The sequence below is a fragment of the Lactuca sativa genome, chromosome 8 (assembly GCF_002870075.4).
Source record: "Lactuca sativa cultivar Salinas chromosome 8, Lsat_Salinas_v11, whole genome shotgun sequence".
NCBI classification, from domain to species: Eukaryota; Viridiplantae; Streptophyta; class Magnoliopsida; order Asterales; family Asteraceae; genus Lactuca; species Lactuca sativa.
The window spans coordinates 60,437,112-60,445,956 of record NC_056630.2 but is presented as its reverse complement, the minus strand read 5'-3'; positions in this window follow the sequence as shown (position 1 = coordinate 60,445,956).

Below are 8,845 nucleotides of genomic sequence, written 5' to 3'. Positions count from 1 at the left end.
TGCTTTGATAACGTATTTATCATGTTTTTATGGGAACAAATTCCGCAACATTTTTATTAAAAGAGATACTCTGATTTTTATAAAGCATAAACAAAATTGGTCTTTTCTGTCCGTGAAGATGGGGATGTCACAACCACTTTCGACAGTGCCAAACGCTTGGCCCAAAGACTCGTCGACCATGGAGTTCACCATGGCTTATTGGCAGCTATGGACTTAGTGTCTGTCATCAAGCAAGATCCAAAATACAAGGATCCGTTATTCAGCAATGAACCCATCATTGATGACAGTGAAGACGAAGAGCCTGATGAAGCTGAGCTTAAAAAGCAGAAGGCTCGCGAGGCAGAGATTGATCAACATGCTCACATTGTCAGAGAGGCTGAAGAAAAAGAACGAGCTGAAAAGGAAGCTCAGGCCACTCTTAAAAGCAAAATGCTTCTATTTCCAAAGTGGACCTTGAAGCGCTTGTAGAACCAAGTTTTGGATATGTTAAGTCAGTATTGGTTGGATCCTATTGCTTCCTTTGATATCCAAAATTCACAAGATTTGCAATTTGACCCTCCCATCACACCAAAGGCGTTCAGATTCCGTGCCTTTATTAAGGTTGACAATGTTCCTTTCTCGGATAACACCGGTGATCAACTGTTGTTTGCCTTCTACTTGAAGCATATGAAGCCCCATTTCGAGACCTGGAGTGTGAGCAAAATTGTAGCCGTGAAGGTTACTGGGCCGATCGAGACTGAAAGCTTCCCTAATGTGAAGTTTAAAGTTGCGAGAGGATCTGCACGACAAGCCTGCGAATTCACTCTCGCAGATTTACCATGCTTGAACCCCAATGAGTGTATGGTGATTTTCAACATTTTACTGCGAGAAAAGGAGAAGTATGAACCGGTATTTGCTCATCTTCATATCATGATCAAGTCTTACATTCAGGAAGTTGGGTCAATGGATGTGGAAATTGTTGTAGTTCTAAGACAAAAACCTAGTGTCGTTCCAAAAGAAGCTCCGAAAGACTTCCAGAAGCTCAAGCCAGGAAAGATTTACAAAGAAGGATGGTTTGTGGTTTACACTGCTAGAGATCATCCAAGTGCATATCGTCGCAAGCTATAATTTCATCTTGAAGACAAGCACTTGTTTGCTACTTTTTGTCTGGAGTTCATTTTGGAACTTGTTACGAAGTATAAGGGCAACAACAATGATGATGTTAAGTGCTTCACTGATGTGATCACTTGTTACATTCATGTTCGCAAGCTGCTGCTGAGTTTCATTCCTAAAGTCTATGAAGTGCAGAAGCGAATCTTAAATTAACATGGCCATGGTTTCACTTAATGCAAAGGGGGAGATTGTTGAAGATATTAGTGTTGCAGTGTTGGGCCTTTGTTATTTAGTCTTTCATGTACTCTCGGTTTGGGCCTGTCCAACCGTGTTTGTCTTTATAGGGTTTAGTATATAAGGTACATGCATGCATCCTTGTCATTAACGCTTTTCTTAATTATCGTATTTATTGTACTGTAAACCCTAGCGCACCTCTACAGAGGAAGTTCTTAATCGAGCTCTTCTGAGGTGTGGCTATATTTTAATCATTCGAAATACGGATTGATTCATTGAGTGTTTCAGTATTTACTGTTTTTATTGATTTACCTGCTAAAGATCTAATCGATCTAAAAAGTTTTTCAACTCAACAAACTGCTCCTAAGAAACAACAGCCCTTTGCTCCGGAGTGTAAGAGCTAGTGACCAATCTCCACCAATCTTTTGCTCCAGACCGAAAAAGGTTCAAAGCACACTTGACCTTCTAGTTAGCTAGTCAAGACAAAGTAAAGAAACATCTATCAACATCTGAAAGCTACCTCATAGCAATAATTGGATCCAGAACCCCATCAAACACTAGGGGCTTCGTATTGTCGAAGTCACAGTACTAGAAGGATCTTCCCCCGCCAATCCCCACAGCAGCAACGGTTGCGCTAGCTGCAACACCGACAGTCTCATTGAGAGCACCATAACAGTCATCAAAGTACTCAATCATGGCGGTCTTGATAGACCCAAACAGCTCTGGTGTATGCCCCCGGATAGCAGTCACAACCTCAACAGAAATCAACGCCCTAATCTCCTCCTCAATCAACCATGACCTATCCTGGCCACTCGAATCTCCTCGTAACCACCATACTGAAAATAAACCATAAAATACTAGATGTGGCACAACTTATAGCATATGATCTATTCCAAAAAACAAAACCCTATGAGTTGTAACTTCCCTGCTACGCATACGAGTCATGTGCTTCCAGTGGTATGAGCCCATACTACCTTCCTGACCTACCTGTATTTGTCTCAAAAGATCATCACAACAACCCTAACAACACACACTATAACACACATACATCCTATTCTCACTTCCTAGAGAAAGGCTAGACATTCCTCAACTAGTCGATTGACCCCACATAACTCATCCATGAAACTTTCACCAACCCTACATCACTCGTGTATATTAGTCATACATAACATTGGATCCTATAAACAATCCAATACATGATTCTACCCTAAGCCCTTCCTCAAATAAGAACAGGAAATAAATCTAAACCAAACATTCTCAAGCTATACAAACTTATTTATGTACAACTATGATGCATACACTAAGCAACTACAATAATGATGTCGATTTCATATAGGAAAGAAACCCTAGACTATTAGGGAATTCTGTCATGCAATTCCTGAAGATCCCTAGGCTATCACTAGAATGTTGTTCTATCATAAGCATAATAGAAAATAACAGTGTGGGTAATTTGGGGCATAATTTCTTGCTCCGACTGATCATACATATCACATCTTTCCTTGTTTACTTTTGAAAACAATTTTTTGAAAATTAGTTTAAAAACTTTTGCAGTTCCCTAGTTTCAGTATGGATTCACACGAATGCACATCCAATTCTCTCAAACCAAGGCTTTGATACCAACTTGTAACACTCAAAAATCACAATAAATTAAAAAAAAAATCAAAATCAACAGTTTATCATCATTGTTTACAAAAATAGTCATTGTTTCAAAAGTATTAGTTCCAATTCAAAGTTTTCCCCAAGATCCAGTAACAAAACAGGAAGATGTATACGATCATGCCTTTACCTTACCACGATCCTTTGAAGTACCTGAAACCATAAACTAAAAACTATAAGCCAAATCTTAGTGAGTTCCCCCAAAGTACCAGCACATGCACACATATAACAACATATACTGGATCCACAACTAGAATGACTGGAATACCCCTGATCCCTCAGTATGATTCTGGCATGCTATTAAGGCCGTTATCTCATATCTGGAATGCTCCCAAACCCTCAGTATGAGTCTGGCATGCCATTCTGGCCCTCAGCTCATATCTGGAATGCTCCCCGGTTTGTTGGCTACAACACAAAACAGTAGACCCTCAACGTAACCCAATATATCGACATATGTAACAAATAAACATAAAAACGGAACCAATAAAATACAAATAATCATACAGATCTGCTAATCAGCCACGTACTAACATAGCATTATCCTAAACTTGATAAATAATCTAGTGGGTCGGCATTGGTGCCTTCGACCCATGGGTACAGTGTAATGCCCTGTTCTAAAATATTTGTTTATGGAATTTCAGAGGCCAATGCCAGGGGCGTTTTAGTCCTTTATTAAATTTAGAGTTATTATTCGAGAAGTTTTTGGGCCGGGTTGTGTTGTTAGAAACGTAGGGTTTCTCGTCACCTTTACATGGACATAAAGTTCGCCGGAAACGAATCAAGAATAAAGAAGTTACAACACTTTGAAGATGTTGACAATAATGGCCCTTAATGGAAAATTTGGCAAGGCAGCCCCTTTGCATATATGTAGTGCACGTGTGTTTAGCTGGGTACGCCTAGCGTAGAAGAGCAAGTGATCATGGGTCCGGGCAGGCGTACGAGAAGTACGCCCAGCATACGCTAAGAGTCTCAAAACCCTAATTTTTGGGTAAGTCTCTATATAAAGAACATGATACCCTAGTTTTCAGCCTCTCTCTCATTCTCACTCAGCCACCACGAAACCCTAATCTCTCTAGAGTGTTCTTGGAGATTGTAAGGCCTTTTGGTGTGCATTTTGGTGGTTTTGGGGTGGAGTGACCATCTCGAGGTCTCATTGATCAAGGAAGAGCCTTTGGATCCAAGTTCTTTAGCTCAGTTGCAAGCTCTTGAAGGTATAAAGTTTCTAACTTTCCTCTTAGAAGCTTAGATCTAGATCTAGGGAGATTTTGGGATCTTTTTAGTTCCAAAGGTTGGACCTTTAAGATGTAACTTCGCCTTCAAGCTTGGGATTGCCACCCTTAGAGCTAAAAGTTCCCCATAAGTAGTAAAGTCTCGATCTTTATGGTCCCAATGAGCTCATGCATGAGATCTAGCCTTGGTTTTAGAAGTGTATGGTCACCTTTTTGAGTTTGAGTGTATTTGGTGGATTGCAAGTCACCAAGTTAGTGACTTTATGGACTAAGACATCAGTAAGGACCTGGATCTGAGTTAGTAGCCTCTGAATTGGGGTATTAAGCACTTAATGGAAAAGTGCCTTAACAGGATGGTTACGTCGAGCGTAAGTGAAGGTACGCCCCGCGTACTCGCTAGCAGGCCAGTACGCTTAGCGTACAATGGAGTATGCCCAGCGTACTCAACAGAGTTGGGCTTTGTGCATATTGGGCCTCGGTGTAGGCTGTGTTGTGGATTTTGGGACTGTGAAGCCTTAGTGGGCCATCAGAAGTCAGTTAGATTATGGGCCAGGAACATTTTTGAGCTTAAGTAGGGCCCTTATGAGGAGTTAGGCCCAATTTAGAAAATTGGGCCTTTAATGGGCCATTAATGGAATTAGAAGAATTAAAGGTTTTGGGCCTTGGTTATGACCCACACCATAGCAGGAGGTAAAATAGTCCTTTTACCCATAGAAGGAATCCTTATTCTGATTTAGTGTTTTAAATTGGTCATGATAGTCGGGGAGCAGTCGGAGCAGCAGTAAGGGATTTCTTGCTCAGGCCTTCAGCAGTCAGTTCTTCGAGGTGAGTTTCCTTCCAGTAGGAACGGGTCTAAGGCCACAATGCCAGCCCGTTTAAGTTAGTAGTAGTTTCCGGACTTCGGTCCAATGCAGTAGTTGGTATGTTTGATGCCTTCGTGGCTCAAACAGGATTTATGTGTTATGTGTTCCGGACTACAACCCGATGCAGTATGCAGTATATGTGTCCATGCTAGTTGATATGTTATGTTATGTTATTTTCAGTCAATTCCGGACTTCGGTCCGATGCAATTAGTCCGGACTTCGGTCCGATGCAGGGGACAAGGTCCCAGTCAGTTCCAGACTTCAGTCCGATGCAGTTAGTCCAGACTTTGGTCCGATGCAGGGGACAAGGTCCTAGTCAGTTCCGGACTTCGGTCTGATGTAGGGGGCAAGGCCCCAATTAGTCCGGACCTCGGTCTGATGCAATGGGCAAGGCCCAGTATGTACTTTATATGTTATTGCATGGTATGTGGTAGTTTGGGGGAGCTCACTAAGCTTCGTGCTTACGGTTTCAGTTTTTGGTTTCAGGTACTCAGTTTTCGAAAGAGGAGCTCGGAGAGATTGTAGTGCACACACCATAGTCAGTTAGTCTGGGATTGTTTACTCTGATAAAAAGAATATGTTTGAATTAATACTCTGAATTTATGTTATCACCAGTGATATGTTTTTATAAATATGATTTTAGTAATGTTTCAAAAGAAAATTTTTAGTCATGATTTTTGGGTCATCACATACAGTGAAGAAGACTCATCTCACAGTGTGAATGTAGTCTGAATAAAACCCCGCTCCAATAACCGACTCAACCTGACTCCTAAATATCATAACATTTCCAATTAAATTAATAATATTTTTCCTAAAATACCCTTGGTTAAAACTAGTCAAAATCAACAAGCCAACTGAGTCAACCCAACCGAGTCAACTTAGGGCTCGTACGTGGGGTGTACTCCTGATTTAGGCAGAGCATACTAGCGGTCCTAGACGTCGGGGCCAAATTTGCGTACACGCAGTATACCATTTGGTACGCCAAGCGCACGCAACAGTTTTCCTTCTTAACCTATTAAGAGGTTATTACTTCGACTTAATATGTCCAAATGTAGATCCAAGGCTAAAATACCACTAAGATCATAAAGTTTCAAACTTTATGGCTTTGCATGCCCAATAAGTGCTTAATACACAAACCCCCAACTTCTTAACACCTTAAGATCTTCTAGAGCATGCATGGGGAAAAACTAAGCATCAAGACCACATTTTTATGACTCAAGATCCCTCATTAGGTCTGAAAGGACGACTTATTTGATTAAGAGCATGTCATGCTCTAGAATCACCATATTTGGGACCAAAAATGCCCTAAATTAAGAAATGGTTAGATCTACACGATAAGATGATCAATCAAGGAGCTTTTTACCTCTTGGAGGTTGCTAGCAAGTGGATAATCCCATATCCAAGCTTCTCCCAAACTCCAAAGTCCTTGTACCAACTTCTCCTTCTTCAAGAACACCACTAAATCACTCAAATGAGCTCAAAATGCACTCTTCTCACTTAGGGTTTGCTAGAGGGACGATTTCTCACGTGGAGGCTAATGAGGGAATGAGAAATGAGGTGATAATGATGCTTATATATGGCCCAAACCCTAAAAATTAGGGTTTGAGGACTTATTTTGTACGCCCTACATACGCGGTGTACACCCAGCGTACTAGGGTCCGCCCTAGTACGCCCAACATACACAACATACACACAATGTACTAACTCTTTGGCCAAAATCACCAAAATGCCACTATGGGTCATTCTTGCAATCTTTCTCGAGCACAAGGGTCAAACGCAATATTCCTTCATACATATGGTTAAAATTGAAAATACCACATCATCGGGATGTTACACTCTCTTACTATATATAATGTAAGCACATGGTCGGTTTTGATTTTGAGTAAAACCAATCTTTTTTTTTTATTTTCTTATAAAAACAAAAATTCCAGCTTCTAAATTCTTACTTTAATCCATAAATGGATATTTAAAGATTGCACACTTTCTTATGATGCTTTGGATTCACAAACTCATTTGGTTGCAACATATAAACGTCCTGACTTAGGTGACCAATCAAGAAGGTTGTTTTGACTTTATAATATGTAACTATAACAATCACTATCAGTATTTTAATAACATTTATGCTTGAGATTAAGGAGAATGTTCCCTCATAGTCTATACCATGAATTTGTGCATACCCTGTGCCATAATTCGGTCCTTAAAGGTGTACTTTACCATCCATGTCGGGTTTTTTCTGAAGAACCATTTACATCCAACATTATAACTATCAAGTGGAGGATCAATAAAGTTCCAAAGTTAATTATCCTTTATGGATTGCATATGAGTGGCTTTAAGGCATTTATAAAATTTTGAATATGACATAGCATCATAGTAACTAGTAGGCTCATAATGATCTTTAGATTCCTCCTTAATCACGAGAAGTCCATCTCTTTGGTTGTTGAGATCTGAGAGTGCTTTCTAGTTCATCATGGTTCCTTTGCATCTTTTTGTAGGGGCTCATCACACCGTTTATTAGTTCTTTAAGAAGGTGTCTCATGTTGTGGTTCCTGAATTTTGTCAAGATCTATGTTGCTCCTACTTGGTTCTTATAACAAGAAACTCAACATTCTGAGAAGTAAACGCTTTGTTTTCGATAGTCTTGTAGAAAAAGTATACCATTTCCTTTAGGTACCTTACAAAAGTAAATTGGTTGGTCTTAGAATCAAGTTGGTGAGAAGTCCTATGCTTCACGTGATTTTCACAACCCTAGACCTTCAAGTAAGACAATGTTTGCACTAGCCCATGTCATAACTTGTATGGTGTATTATTCATTTTCTTGGTTGAAACCATATTGAGAATGTGTGCATCAGACTCTAAGATATAACACCAAAAATATAACAATTGAGTGGTTATGCTCAACATATATCAAACCATATTAATAAATCTTCAAATTGCTCATGTTTTTCTCTTCTTCTTGATGGAAGCATGATGTTGATTTGTCATATTAAAGATCAATCTTGAATATAAATTGTTGTATCATCTAGACATATCAATACCATAATTTTTTTTTTGTCCAGGGACACTGTTTGGCGAACCTCAATCTACACAATTTCGTCTTTGTAATCTTCAAATTCAAGTACGTTTTCATGTTTGTATCGAATTTTGTTGATTCGATTTAGTAATTTTTTTTCTATTTTATTATTGTTCTATTGAGAATTATGATTGTTTATTTCTTTCATAAATTTATAGATTGTCTAAGTGTGCAACATGATTATCTTGTGTTTTTTATTCCATAAATCCAAACAAACCACAATACTCGTTATTAGTGTTTTTGTTTGAGGTGGGGTTAAACTTGGAAACCACTTTCCATGGTTTCGACACAATGAGGGAAGTTAGATATGCATTATCACCGTGGATCCTTATCGCTTAGACATGATAACACCTTGTAGCTTCTTCAACAATTTTAAATGTTCAAAATAACACACATCCATCTCTATTGGTTTCATACTCTATCTCAAAGAATATCTCTAAGTTTGATCTTCGATTTTTGTATATCTTGAGCGTAGACACAAAATATAGAACTCCAATATTATAATAGAAGACCACATCAATTTATGGGAAACATTAATTCAATAGATACTTCAGTTAATCTAATTTGGCTTTTAAGAAGTGATGGAAAAAATCTAGATGCTCAAACTTTATATAAACTATCTTAAATGATGTCATCATCTATTTCAAGCGGTTGAAGTTCGACATCTTTCTCTAAAGTTTGGCACCAAAAGACGCTTTATC